This window comes from Malurus melanocephalus, unplaced genomic scaffold, assembly GCF_030028575.1.
Source record: "Malurus melanocephalus ecotype Western Australia unplaced genomic scaffold, MMel_1.1 scaffold_90, whole genome shotgun sequence".
Lineage (NCBI taxonomy): Eukaryota > Metazoa > Chordata > Aves > Passeriformes > Maluridae > Malurus > Malurus melanocephalus.
Genome location: NW_026623322.1, coordinates 699857 through 715061, shown reverse-complemented (window position 1 = coordinate 715061; position 15205 = coordinate 699857).

Below are 15205 nucleotides of genomic sequence, written 5' to 3'. Positions count from 1 at the left end.
CACCCTTGGAAGTCTGCAAGCTTCTCTCTTTTGTCCCTGTCTGTTCTGCAGCCATGGCTCTTGCTTTATATTTGGGTTTTCAGGTGAGTGARGTTTCCCAGAGGTTGCCACCACTGAGCTGCATCACCTTTAAATGCAAAACACCTAAATTGGCCTCTGGCATTTGTGGTGTTCAACTGCACCCTAAGCAGAAGTGATAAACCTAATAACAGAACTGTTTCCAAAATATGTGGACAAGCTCAATAGTAGCAACCAAATGATTTCCACCCTCCATAACATGTCATGGTTCAGGAATAGAATTTCCCTGTTGGTGAACCTTTGCTCTTTGCCATTGACTCACATTAAACATAGGAGTAGGAAGATGCTAGTATTTYATACCTGAATAAGTAATTTTGCAGGAGAAYAATCTTGTTTGAAATMGTGGAAATAATGAAKAATGTCTTTTAAATATGCACACAAMAARGACATTTAAATGGGAAAATAATGTCAATGGGACTGCTTGGGGCTGAAGGTGAAGAAAAGCTTCCTGCTGTAGAAAAGCTTGTTGAAATAAAAACCAGGGAGCTGGGCAGAGTAGCAAATACTGATTGCTAGGTATAATGATGAAACTACATGATGTGGGGTTTTTTTCTTTACAATATTTATCAGGCCAAATTTATCAGTCTCTGAGAGTCAGAGAGCTCATACCTTTTCCACCCCACTGCCCTCCCACTGTTCTCCTTTCAGTTAAAAGTGCTCAAATAAAATACTTCCAAGGTTTTTTTAGTCTGTGCACCTCCAACATCTGGCACTTTGTGAGTTGTTTTGTTCCCTTTCCAGAGAGAAAGATGGTCATCTGTGTTGGGGCAAAGCCAACTCTGTTCTYGGAGTTGCTGCTTAACTTTCATCTCCCTTAGCCACAATGTGTTTATCACCACATTCAGGCTACTGAAAGCTTCCCCAAAATGAAGAACATTGTCAGAAAGCCCATGCTATTCAAATCACWACAAAGCATGAAGAACAAGGTTGTGTGCTTCTAAGGCAGTGCTCTGGCAGTACAATTTAGGGACTGAAGACAAAAAGCTCTTGCAGCCTTTTATCAAGAAAACCAACCTCAGAGATGTTTAAAAGCAATCCAGAGATTTCTTTTGTGAAATACTCCCCAAAGTAAAATAAAATAAAAAAAGCACCCCAAAACAAACAAACAAAAAACCTCCCAAGAAACCCCAATTCACAGGCAGAGATGACTGGAAAAACACTGGAAGAGGTCTGTGAAAATTAGTTGTCACATACAGTCTGATTTCTGTGGGGTAGGAAAGACAAAAGGTAGACTTTGTAAACAACACCTACTAAGAAATCATTTAAAGAGTGAAATAAATGAAGAAGCAGCATCGACATCTTCCATAAATATAAAATAGGAAAATAAACAAGGAAAGAAGCCATACTCCTTTTATACATATATAAGGGGGCATACATAGATATAGTCTCAATTTCCTCCCCAGCTTACTTGCTTAGATGCTGGCTAATGAATGATTTCTGTACGTGAACTGAAATTACTGTCATTTTACTCAGAAAACGAAAAYAGTATCTTCTAAACTCTTCATGTTGCCTTTAAACTTTGTGCCGCACAAATAGCAAGCACAATACTTTTTTCATGCTTTGCTTGTGCATGTGCTGTTGATTACCTATATTTCCAAGTCTCTGAAGTTCTGGAATACTATTACATATTTTGTGATGAGTGCCCTTGACTTAAAATTTTTCATTTCTTCTGACTATGATTGCTTCTGTTGTCTGTCTGTAGCTTCAGCCAGGCAGTCATGATTGCTGTGGTGACTTATATATTTGTAGCCTGAGGCTACTCTGTAACTGGGTCCACATTAATTTTCACCTCTTTGGCCAGTTCCAGGGCTATGGCAAGCCTAGACACAGATTATTCTTCTCCWGTTTGCTGTATATTCACAGGAACATGGGCATTCTCCCCGCTGGGGGCTAGACCAGCACAGCCTTGTGGGCGTGGCCCTGGTTTTAGGTAAACCGTGGTTTGTATGGGATACATTGTTCCAACCAGTTCTTGTTCCCATTGTGCGTAAACACAGGGCAATGTGCTTGCTGATGGACAAACATACCTAAAATGCCTTAGCCTGGGAATACTTCTACCCCCTCCTGTCCCATCATATGAGCAACCATGACAAAGGTGTTGGAACTAGATGTTCTTTAAGTTCCCTTCCTATAGAAACCATTCCATAATTCTGTTAATAATTTTAAGTCGTGTTTTTGCTTGTGCCATTTGTTTTAATGTTTAAATAAAACTTAATTTTCAAAGTGGAGTCGAGARGATTGCAGTTAATTGCAAAAGCTAAAATAATGCTAGACAGCCAGAAGAGTAGATTAGGACCATTAGCATTTCTCACAGACAGCTTGGACAGGAGGACCTGCCTCAGTCAACCTCTTGATACAAAACCAGGAGTGTGTTCAACCTGTATGTTGCCCTTTCTGCTGATAACTCTTTTTATAGGATGAGGAATGAGACAGTTCAAGCCCCTCCAYCTCTAATCATGGTAGCACTAACACAGATGGAGTTTCCCAAAATAATTTGTTTTTTTCTTCCTTTCTTAGTAAAAAAAATGAGACATTCATGACATCCTCAACTCAATCTGGATAGCACCAGGCAGCCAGGAATTCTCCTGGAAAGAGTATCTCAGTGCTAGCAAGTTAAGGATTGATTTATATCTGTCCTTAGGACCCATAATGTTGCCARTCACTATAAAGAGGCAAAAAAGTCAGGATTGTTGCCAAGACTGTGAAAAATGGGTTCATCGTTAACTATTCTGGCCTGCAGCAGAACCCAGCATCCAGCTATTTCTGCCTCATATTGAATACTCAGGTATTAAATACTCGTTTCTTTTCCCCCCTAAGCACTAAAATATAAAACTTGAACTTACAAAAAGCAGCAATTGGCATGCGAACAAAACTAATTTTGGATATGCAGTGTGTAATTTTTATGTCTGCATCAGGAAAATTAACTGTTATCTGGAGTTACTTATTAGTTTTCAGACCCTGATGCCAGTAGGAACCAACAGTGAGCATCCTTAGTGCTAAATCCTGTCTCCAAATCATGGCAGCTTGAGGAGTGCTGTCCACTAAGAATGGTCCTTGGCCTCTCCTGAGCTGTGCCAGGGAATTGCTTTAGAAAAGTGGCTGGCCCAAGTGCACAACATATCAGGGAAAGTTTGTAATTCATCACATCAGGGAAACTTCAGATTGAAAAAAATAATGTTATTGGTGGAACTAATTCACATTCKAAAAGGAACAATTAATTTTGGTAAGATTACTGTTTTCCTGGGTGCTGTTTAGCTTACATGTGTGCATGTGTGTTGAGCCATAGGCCTGGAGTCARCATCTGTCAGCGATGAACCCAAGTGAGAAATCTGATGGTCCTGTCTCTTTGCCAGCAGAACTACTTACTTTTCCTTGCAAATACTGATCTGTCATTTATTTCAGCCACAGGAAGTGGGATTCTTGCATGCCTGGAATATGTCCATATCATATTTTAGCACTGTAAAATGGGTAACATTAACTTCTCTTTTTCTGTAATGAACAGAATAATAATTACATTACTCTGGAGGTGCATTGTTTAATCAATTGCAATAGCAAAAGTTTTTTTGAGGTTACTTGAGAATGCTTGTGTGAACAGCTTTAAAACAGCTTGAAAATTGTTTAGGGAGTAGCTAATGAGAACAGCTTGAACTCTGAAGACCCGGGCAGATCACAGTGTGGGAAGCAGTTCAGATTATGGAAGAGGTAGTCTGAAAACTTTCTCATGCCGAAAGCATCTGTTCACACTTCTTTTTTWGTTGCAAATGAAGCAAATTGAGGGCAGAAGAGCTGCCAGAGTGTCTCAGAGTGGGAGGTGGGTATGAGGTAAGGGAGGAACACGACAGGGTATGCAACAGCATTTATTCCAGGTCCTTCCCTCCAAAATGTCCATGACTGTTCTTGGTCTCACCTTCTTATGAAGGTGTATGAACCTTAGATCTGTTCAACCTGCTGTATGAAACTTAGATCAAAAGTCATAGGTAACAGTGACTTCAGGAATCTGAGGATCCTTGGAAATGCTTCCTTTACTCTGTCAGTCCTGGAAATCTGCTTATCTTCCTTTTTGATTCTCATTTTAGCATTTTCTTCTTTTTTTTTTTTTTTTTTTTTTTTTTTTTTTTTTTTTTTTTTTTTTTTTTTTTTTTTTTTTTTGTGATTTCATGTGTTCTGTATTTCCAAGTCTCAAGTTTTTATGTAATTTCTCAACCTTTGCTTCAGTCCCCTCCAAGTGATCCTAAAGAGGATACTCCCTACTCCACTCCCACAACATTGCCATAAGAAACTTCTCATTTCCTCTGGATGCTAATTCTAGCCAGTAAGATATCCTTAAAGTCTTTGGAACTTCACCAAGAGCATAAGACAACCATGCAGACTTCTGCGATTTTTCTCAGCACAGGTGAAAGCATATAGTATACCTTCATAAATATTTAAAAAAAAAAAAAAAATTACTTCATTTCTGCTATTTTTCAGCCACGTTTCCAATGAGCCAGAGCTTTGCAGGCATGCTCAGCTTTCAATTCTGATGGAACTTCATATGAAAATGGAAGGAAGCCTTTTGTTGCTGAGCAGCTTTGGAGACATGGACTGTCCAGGCCAGTTGTTGTGTTGGTGTGGCTGGTGCCCAGCACGGTGAGAGTCAGTGCCCTGACACTGCATGGTGTGGTCTGTCCTATTCAGAGTGCTGACTCTGATGCTTGATGACTTTTGCCTTTCCTTTTTATGCACCTTTTTCTATACTTCTATATCCTTTTATAAATTTTCTGTACCCTTTATGCATCCCCCTGTACCCTTAGCCTGCATGCTTGTAATTCCTGTAGGCTGATATTCCAGCTTAGTTGAGGAATTCTGCTGGGCAGAGACCAAACATCCTGAGGAAGAGTCAGTGTGCCCTGTGCTATCTTAAACCYGAGACTCCAGCCTTGGGTGAAGCCTTYTGTCCAGAACATCTTGTGTAAACTGGGCTCTGGCCTCGTCCTGGGAGGGGATTCATTAGAATAGAGGGACATTACTGCATTTTTTGGGTTTCTTATTGGGGAATCCTAGATAGATATGCTAAATTGTGAAGTCTACAAGAATTGTATCCTTGCTGTACATGGGAGTGCATTCTGCCATCAAGTTGTGCACCTTTTACCGAGGTAAAACCCTTTTTATCCTCTTAACCGTGTCTGTGTCATTATTGAAACTGGCCAGTCAAGGCAACACACCACTCCTGGCTTTGCACAGGCCCTGGTAACCAAGAGCCTCTCCCATGGAGCTACTCATCAAATGGAATCCTGTGACCTCGAGGGTGTGGAGGAAGACAGCAGGGGACTTGGCTTAAGGCAAGGAGGGAAATTGGGGAACGTGTTTGCTTTGGCTGAAGCCAGGGATTTARATCTTAAAAGGGGGAAATTAGGCCAAGGTGGTAAATGCCAAGAGCTTTCTTTATTCCAAGCTCATGTCTTTTTTTCCATGGTCAGGATGCCAGTTCTCAATGAACCTTCAAAAAGTATTGCTACTTAACACATCCRTTGGGGCATCAAATGTATCACACAGAAGCAGATAAAAAAATCCAGCTTTTTTTTTTTGTTTACTTTTTGGCAGATTGAATATGAAAAGACATCTGTTCCATTAGTACCACTATCAGTAACTACACATTTCATATGTTCACATTTGCCAGCTGCAGAATGAGAATACCAGTGAATAATCATTTTTGTTGCCTGAGTGTGTCCATTGCATCTTAAATTTTAGCTCCTTTGGGAGTGTGTGAAGGGAGGGAGGCAAAAATCATGCTTTAATTTAGCTTAATGAGAAGAAACTACTAATGTCTGTGACTTCAATGAGGCACTGACAAGCAGGTAAAAACATTTTCCCTGAGCTTTAGCAACTGGAAAACTTGGAAAATTCATGATTTGTTTAATCTATCAGCCAAATCAGTTTTCAACATAGGCTGTTAGTGACTTCAAGGCCAACATAGACTCTCTCAGAGGACTTCTTAATAATAAATCACCCATAACAATGATAAATAAAAATATATCTGATAAAAATAAAGCCATAAACAGCTAARAAAATATTAATGAGCACTGGGCAATGAGACTCCACATGAACTGATTAATAATACGCATTTTGAAGCTTATTCCTGATAGACTACAAWAAAGCTTACCCTAAATCTATTCTTRCCTTTYTCAAGAACCCATCCTTATGCTTGCCAATCTTTAGGAATAAACTGGAACAGATTAACACAATCCTCACACAAGGGGAATAGGGATGTAGCCATTAATACTTGTGGAAATATTGACTGGTGGTTAAACYTAGACTTTCTCTTGTCTTACGATTTTGATCAAATAATGCTAGGAAATGCAGCAAGGCAGTGCCTGAGAAATAAATCCACAAAAACATATTGATCTTTGCTKATAACACAATAAATGCCTTTTGGGGTGGAACTGTTTAAGCTGTGATTTCTCTGTCTTAGAGTTTTCTACAGGGTAGAAATATTAAACTGTGGATACATTGAACTGTCAGTTTCAGATATCACACTAATTTCAGATGCAGAAAAAATTACTACCTTGTCCCAAATTGGTGGGGTTTTTTGCATGCCAGTTGCTACATTTTTTCAAGTTACATTTTTATATTTTAGTGCTTAGGGGAAAAAAAAACTGAGGCAAGTAGGAATGAGATACCTGCTGTGACCCCCCACTTTCAWCAGTACCATTTCATGCTTGGGGATAGGGGAATGGGCTGCAGTGCTGAAAAGCCCCAGGATGCAGTCCTTCTTTCTCTTGAATAATACTGTTTCCTAAGGTTGATAAAAATAGTAACAACAACCCTAAGTGAACTAGGTGGTGAGCACATCTAATTGGGACTAGAAAACCCATGAGCTTTCTGGGAATATGGGAGTCCTGAAGAACTGTGCAGTTGKGCACACATTTGTACATCAGGAAACCAATTTGCACGCTGGCTCCTGTCAGTGAAATTGTACAGAAGACATCAGACCTTCATTTCTTCATTAAAAAACCTGCATATTTTCTGAAGCTAGCCTTTCTGTTAACTAATTAAACATGTCTTACTGGTTCTGAAGGTATTGATTTGCAATTCTTAACCATATCAAACCAAAAAAACTTGACATTTTCAAAAGAGAAGCTATTTTAAAAATACCTTCTTTAGGAATTTGCTTCATGGTTTGAAACTACAGACAAATCAAAAATCTTTCAAAACATTCCYTTTTTCACAATTCAAAGACAAAGCCTTAACAAACAAAGCCCAAGAACTTTATTCTAGGGGCAAACATTCCATACACCTGTAAAAGTCTCCAGTGAACTCATCAAGCTTCCTGTGCCTACTGAATCTCAGTGTACTCTATTTGGATTGAGACAAAAGAAAATCAGTTGGAACCTATTTTTAATCAGCTTTTCTTTCATCCATTTCTCCYCCACCATACAGTGGCTGTGTGCACTCTCTGTCCATCCCTAGCACCTTGCATGAGGACTGATTCAGTGTTTCTACAGGTTCCTCCCAGTAGACCATAAATCCCAGATGAGAACAGTCAGATGCAATGTCCCTCCTGTCAGGCGATTGATAGTGACATTTGTTTGCCATATTACCAAGCCCTTTTAAATATTCTGAAATTTGATTTTCTCTGTGTTTTTTTATTGTCCTCCATTCTGATTTATTAATTAGTACTTTTGTTTACGCTCCTTGATGTTTGTCTTCCACAGAGCAAAATAAACCACAATGGAGATTTTAATGGTTTCAGTTAATTTTGAAGAAGGTTATCTTTCTATACAGAAAGTCAGAGTGACACTTACTCTGGGRAATATCAGACTTTACTCCATTTATRTCTCATTCACCTTGCACAGATGCTGCCCAAGTACAGTCTCTTTTCTACACCAAATGTGATGGAAATGAAGCTTGCCTGCCTTGGAATGCACAGTGAGGTAAAAGACTGTATACATCTGGTAAAGCAGATAAGGTGGCCTGTGTAAATYTGTTTGAATGTCACGGTTATCCCTGCCATGCATGCTGGGATTTGTATTACCAGGATTGGAAACAGCTAAAAATCTGGGAATTAGCTAAGTCAGTGTCTGCAAAAGCACAMTGAAAAACTTGGCCGAAGGCAGCATGATACCTACATTTAAAAATTCACTTTACAGTGTGTTTTACCCCTCTTACCTTTACTACATCTATTTTTTCCCCCTTTTATGAATGAAATAAGAAGAGATTCATGACATTAATTGTGCCCAAACACCGTGCTGCTTGTTCATCCCTAACAGGCACTACTCTTTCATTAGGATAATTTATGCTAGAAATAAATAATCCTCTTGYCCTGAAAAGATTGGAAAGGAAGCTGTCAGGTGCTAAAACCATAATTATTCTTTAGCAAGAAGCAAAGTAGTCCATAACTACTTATTGTAGGATGAGACATGCTTGGGTTCACTTTTTTTCTTTTGGAATTTTCTTCGTGCTGAAAAATTTGCCATCTCCCATGTCCAACAATTTTGAAATTAAATTACCTTTTTCAACATAAAATTATAGTCTAGGAAAATCTAGAATATAAGAATATGAGCTGGTTTTTTTCTGAAATATTCAGACTGACTTTATCCAAAAGGAGCAGCACTGGACTCTGKTAGCACTGTAATTGGATAGCAAAGCAATGAATAAAAATTTGATTCACAAATTTTAAAGCTAGCTTTTGACAACTATAAAATAATCTTCACAGGTGGGTTAGCTGGTGAGTGTATGGTGTGGCTACTAAAAGAGCAGWCACAATGCAACATTAAAATATTTGATAGAGAGATAACAAATGAAAGATATTTACTTCAGCTCAGGGAATGGTATTGTGATAGTCAAAATCCTTAGATGAAGGCCCTCTAAAAAAAATGCAATTGACATCAACAGTTAGCAAAAATGCCTGTTCCCATGAATGCAAAAACCTCCCAAGTCAAGTTGTTCAGATTTCAGACAAGGAGAARTATTGATTGAACAGAGTCTAAGGTTCTGTTGACATCAGTGTTTCAGACTTTCTTTCTCACTCACATCAGGCACAGCAGCTCCAAGCACAGAGCCACTGCGTTGTCTGGAACAGAGAGGGACCACTGGGGTGTAATCAGATTCCCTGGTAATGTCACACGTTTTCACTAGGAAGTCACCTGGTTTATGCTGTGATTTTGCAAATCACACTGCAACAATGTGTATTTTTAGTGAYAGCTTGCAAATTAATGACAATGAAAATTTTGGTAAATCGGTATTTTCAATTAAAAAAAATCAAATTATTAAAAAAACCTTGAAATTCTACCCACCCTTTACATCTGAGATTTCTACCAATCACCATGTTATGAAAAATAATTTATTCTTGGTTTCTTGAGACTTGGAGTGATGTAAAGATTTTGCTTTTTTTCCCCTACCAAAGAACAGTATCTTATYAGATAATTTGCACTTTTTCTTCAAAGTAAGTATCATAAAAATACCTTTATTATGAAAAGAGCAGGTATCCATGGTGATCAGCAATTTACTATCTTTTGTTCTCAGTTTTCACTTCAAAGGAAGTAAAATAATGACTCACTATTTTGTCTAATTCCTAATTTCTTCATAAGACAAGATAAACCACAAAATGTTAGAACATGGTTATAAATTACTTGCTAAAAGCATTAGCTACAGTCGTCTCTGGCAAACCAACATCTTCAATGGAATCATGTTATCAGTAACATATTTTCATTCTAAATGAAAACAAGGTACTGCAAGATATTATATAAGGAGAGGTAAATTATCCACATCTTTATTTGGCCCCTTTTTTTGTTTTTGTTTTAAATTAAAACATTGTTTTAAATTTAAATTTAAATTTAAAAACAATTAGTTTTAAATTTAAATATTGTTTTGTTTTAGATCTGTTTCTTAAATTAAGAAATTAAAAATTCAAGATTAAGAAATCTGTCAAGACCAAATCTCACAATCTGCACAGGATTAAGGAATATGCACACGAATATCTGCAGTTTCCTTTTAGCTGCAGAGATGGTTGCAAACTCTGAAGATGATGGAGCTGAATCCTTCTTTCAAGTACACATTAATTGTTGTCCTGTTGGAATTATATTAATCGAAAGACTATTTTAAACTTTTTCTTGTGTGAGAAGATCAAGATCTCATTTTTTTACTATAACTTTTATTTATCTTCTTAATACTCACACCCAGTATTAAAACCCAGAGAAGCTGTTCAGCAGCTGAAACTTCAATGGTTTTCCTCCATGTTGTAGAATGTACAGAGAGCTCTTCGGGTACGATTTGTGAAATAAAGGGAGAAATAAGGAAAACCTTTTTTGCTGTAGTGACTTGCATGGGGCTGAAAGARCTTTGCACGTACACCTTGGCACAGRMACTAAAGCCTRCTGAATCAGMTGTCAGGGTTAGATTGAAATAGATTCAGAAGGTGCTTTGTGTCCTGAACTGTGAGGAGAGGACAAACTSAATAGGATGTTCTGAGTGCACTCGTGTGAGTTGTTTGCTTTGTGTGCCTCTCCTGCTGAGGAGCTAAATCCTTATTTTTAGCCAGGAACTAGAGCCAGAGCTAGTGGCTAATGGCCATGGCTAAAGACAGGTAACCAAGCTGAATGGGCCTCTGGCCAGACCCAAACCCAGCTGCACTTACACTCCTTGTTCCTTAAATATCCAGTTATGCAAATGAGCATATCTCTAGCAAAGCAACAGAAATTAGGCATTCCTATTATATATCCTATTAATTTTTTATTAATTAACCATACATGGATGTTTAAATATGGGTTTGTAAGATGAATATCTAAAAAATATGATGATAGTTGAGAAGTTGATGTATTTTCAAGGAAAACAAAACTTCTTTTACATTTTCTCTCTCATTATTATACAACCAAAATTAATATACAGCTCAGAATTTGAGTAGAAGAAAGTATATCATGCTGTAACTTTGAAGAATTCAAAAAAGGGGGATTTAAAGTAAGTTTCATTATTATTATTATTATTATTATTATTATTATTATTATTATTACAAAAAAGAGATCAATATTGATACCAGTTAATGAGAAATTGTCACTTTTACATCAGTGGATGTGGAGAAAACAAAGATATGGGCCAAAAATTTTGTCATTTTATTCTTCTAAAATACAGAATATGTTGCGGTGAATTAGAGTGGTTTTCAATAGCAATTCATATGTCTTTTAATTTGAGTTATTAATCCAGAATTTAGAGAAACTTTTCTGTGAGATAAAAATGAAAAAGTGAGGAACAAATGCTGCTCCTCTTGATGAAGCCTAGACATAGGACTGTATTTTTGAGCCCTATTAGTCCTGCAGTCTTGCAGGCTGACCTCTCCAATTTAATCAGCCTCCTAAGTACAAAAGGTAGATCACTGGCAAGCAAAGATTATTGGTTTGCAACTCTGAATTCAAAGTCTGCTTTTAGATAAATGGGGCTATTAGAACTTGACAAATTTGTCACCACACAGAGACACAGGTTTCGAGCAAGCTGTATTATTAAATAAATCCCTTTTAAATCACTTTTCAAATCAAATGGATGTTTTTCTCTCTCCAAAACCAAGACAAAAAGGTAAAGATTGGCAGAAGTCCAGACACCAGCCTTTTAGTGTAGGATCTCTCAGTCTGCACTTATTTTTTAGCCTTCTTTTACAGTATATTTGAGTCCAGTTTTGATTAAAAATAATTAGCTTCCTTGCTCATTCTCTCTGTACAGCAAATGAATGGTCCTCTGAAACTTTTCATTTGCTCTACAGTCCAGTATTTTGTGGATACTCTCATTTTCTTCCAATAGCTTTCAAGTAACTTTTCATGGAGAAGTTGTGATGCTGGAGATGCCCAAATAGGCAGCTGGGCAACAATGGTTCTTCATACTTTCAACTTTTCTTCTCAAAGTGGTATTCTCTAGTATTATTACAAATTATTTTCTGAAATACTGCTTGTCATAGTTGTGTTTCCTGTCATTATTTATAGTTGGACTTTACTTGGAGCCTGTGAAAAGCAAGGAGAGCAAAGCTTTGCTCGAATGTTCTTTGTGGTGCCTGAGCTGTTCCATGGGCTGCAAGTCATCAACATCATCCWGGAGCCACAGGATGGAAAACAAACCCTTCTCACCTGTAAGGCCCAGAGAACAATTGCTCAGCAATAAACAGTGGATAGTAAATAATTAAAATGGAAACCTGGTAAATAGAAAGGGGATTGTTCTGTGGATAAAAATGAAGGTTTTTCCTTTCAGGCCATTTTGCTGTGATGGGACCTAAGAGATCTCTATACAAAGGGTCATCATTTGCTCTTTTCCAGACATGCAATATGTCCAGAATCCAACAGCAGTGCCTAGAGTGATGTTACTGGTGGAAATTTTTCATCCACGCCCTTTCCTGCCCACTGATGCAATGTCAAGGCATTCAAGTGATGCTGYAGCCCACTCCAGATGGCTTGGTCAACACTTTAAACAGTGCTCTCRTTCTTCTTCTCCCTCTTCAAGGCCTCAGAGGGAAATAAAAGYAGGTTATAATAAAGYCACTAGAAGACTTTTTTCCAAAGTRTGCTGACAAAGAAAAGAAGTCTTTCATTTGGTTTGATTCTTCTGGGAAGAGTATTGGRATGTCTATAGTGAGTGAATGGCATTTTTTTGGCCTCAGAACCAGAATAATAAGACAGTGACTCATTTTTAGAACAACAGCTTGACAGATCTAGCCTTCCTTTAGTTGAAACAAAGTACTGTTTTTTTTATATGATTTAAAATGAAATACACTAAATATTAGTTTATCATACGAAATGTCAGAGCTTTAGAATCAAGGAAATATGTTTCTTTCTTTAATTATGAAGCTGAACTCGACACTGAGGAATTGCTTTGAGCCCTGTGAGTTGACCACTAGCAGGTGTTTGCTAACAGGAAGATGCAGAATTTTTCCTTCAGCTTCAACAAGTTAGTTGCCTGAGTGTTTTATTGGTTTTTTTTTTTTTTTTTTTTTTGATGAGCATTATGTCTGTAGTTAGGTGGAAGTAGTACCCAGGTACTCAAATGGGACTAGAAAAGACTGGCAGTCTGGATTTTCTACAAGGAGTTCTCTTAACTCGTGGAAAATCCAGGTAGATTCAGTAGGTGTGGCTGCCTCAGCAGGGTTTGCAGCCAGCCTGGTTGTTGGGAGGGCTCACGTGTAGAACCAGTCAATAAACCAGAGCTGCTGGTTTTATACTGGGATTGTTCATTGAATCTTCCTGGATCTCCTGAATTCTCAGCTACCTCAGTGAGTATCCATCACCAAAGAAGGAGTTTCTCTGAACGTTAACACTACTTTTCTCAAGGGWTCACCTGAGCTTTTCAGGATAAAATATCTGTGATATTTTTATCTGTGGCATSAATATAACATCATAATTTACTCAGATACATATTGGTCTATTACTACATTTATGTGTCTTTCTATTCTATTTATTAATCAGCTATAAACTTTGATATTTAGGCTTTTACTTTATATCAAAAATTAAATTTAAAGGGACTTTCTGTGAAACCTCACTGTGGCTGAGCTTTCTGCCTTTGCTATTTCCTATAAACAGATTTTTCAATATGACCTGCAGGAACAGGTTGTTCTACGTGGTTTGAGGGAAAAATGAATTCTCTAATTAGGAGAAAATTAGTTATGGGATGAAATGAAAGGTTCTGGTGAAAAGCATCACTGAGCGCAATGCTGAGATCTATGTGAAATGTGGAAGTTATTGTGAAGGGCTCATCTCAGCAYTCAGACTTCAAACACCAAACCATTAAACCATCTGGTTTAATTTCACCAGAGCACCCATCCATCACAGCTCAATGTAAGGATGCACAGCACAGACACACCATCTCTTGCTCCACAGGTCAATAAAATTATTGCTTACAGGCAGTGTTTTGCCATGTTGTTATTTTTCAGTAATTCAAAAGATTCACTAATGTTTTCACAGACAAACAGATCTCTTGCCAGAGTTAAATATTGTTTTGTAAACCCTGTGCTGYTGTGAAACATAAACTCAGCTCAGCTTTAAATGTTTACACTTCAAGCCTTTCTCCCTTCTGGGACTGGAGTGTCACTGGGGAGAGACTTGAACAGTTTTTAAATGGCAGAATGATATAAATTGGCASAAATTGAGCTGGTGGCTTGAAAGAAGTGTTTGTGAATAATGTAGCATATTTTTCTCAGTATTTTGAAAGTTCTGGAGTGTTTCCTATTCTGAAACAAGAAATAGAACTAGATACATAATTTTCATGAACCTCATGAACTTTTTTAGGGGCATTGCTTTTATGAGTCCAGTGGTATTAGATAAACTCCACATTGGGAAATATTGTCTGAGGAAAATCAAACTTTTGTTCATTGTATGTCAATATTAACATCACAGAACAAGAATTACAAGGTATCTAATGGGACAAATGTTGGAATAGCATTCTCATTATTTCTATTTAATATTTTTTGCCAATGTAGTCAAAATTAAAATACAACAAATCTGTACAACCCACAGTAATATAATTCCCACAGTAATATAATTTTTATATCCCTACAGTATTGTGTCTGTGTATCTARTACAGTCATACATAACACATTAAATACTTTGGGACTGTATATTACCAGTGATCTTTTGATCTGTGCTATGGATACAATACAGCTCTACCACCTACCCCCTTCAAATCTAAAATTTTGAATGTGTGCTAGTTTACATGTTTGCTGGGCATATTTCCTGCATTTCTTGGGACTTGATTTTTACRGCTGGACTTCAGGAGCCAAGGTCTAATTCTCACTGCTCTATGCCACATCATTGGCTGTACACTAGTCTGTGGAATCAGCATCACAGAAAAAAAACCCTTTTACTACATCTCAAAGAATTACTTTACCATGCTAAAAACCTATGGGATTTAGAGGGGCATCTTGGAACCTTTGTCCACTGCTGGGCTCCACAATCTGCTGGATTTGGATTCTATGGTAATTAGATAACTGAAACTCTCTGGAACCGGTCAACAATTGAAAAGTCTATTTCTGCTCACATCTCTCTTGTTGGTAGCCACCCAATTGTGTGTGTATGGTCCCACCAGGCAGCAAATGAGGAAACATACATTTATCACCTGTGCCTTCAAACCAGTTCTCTGACTATTTTCTCTCTGTTTTTATTAAAACCTTTGTCGACTGCTGTGA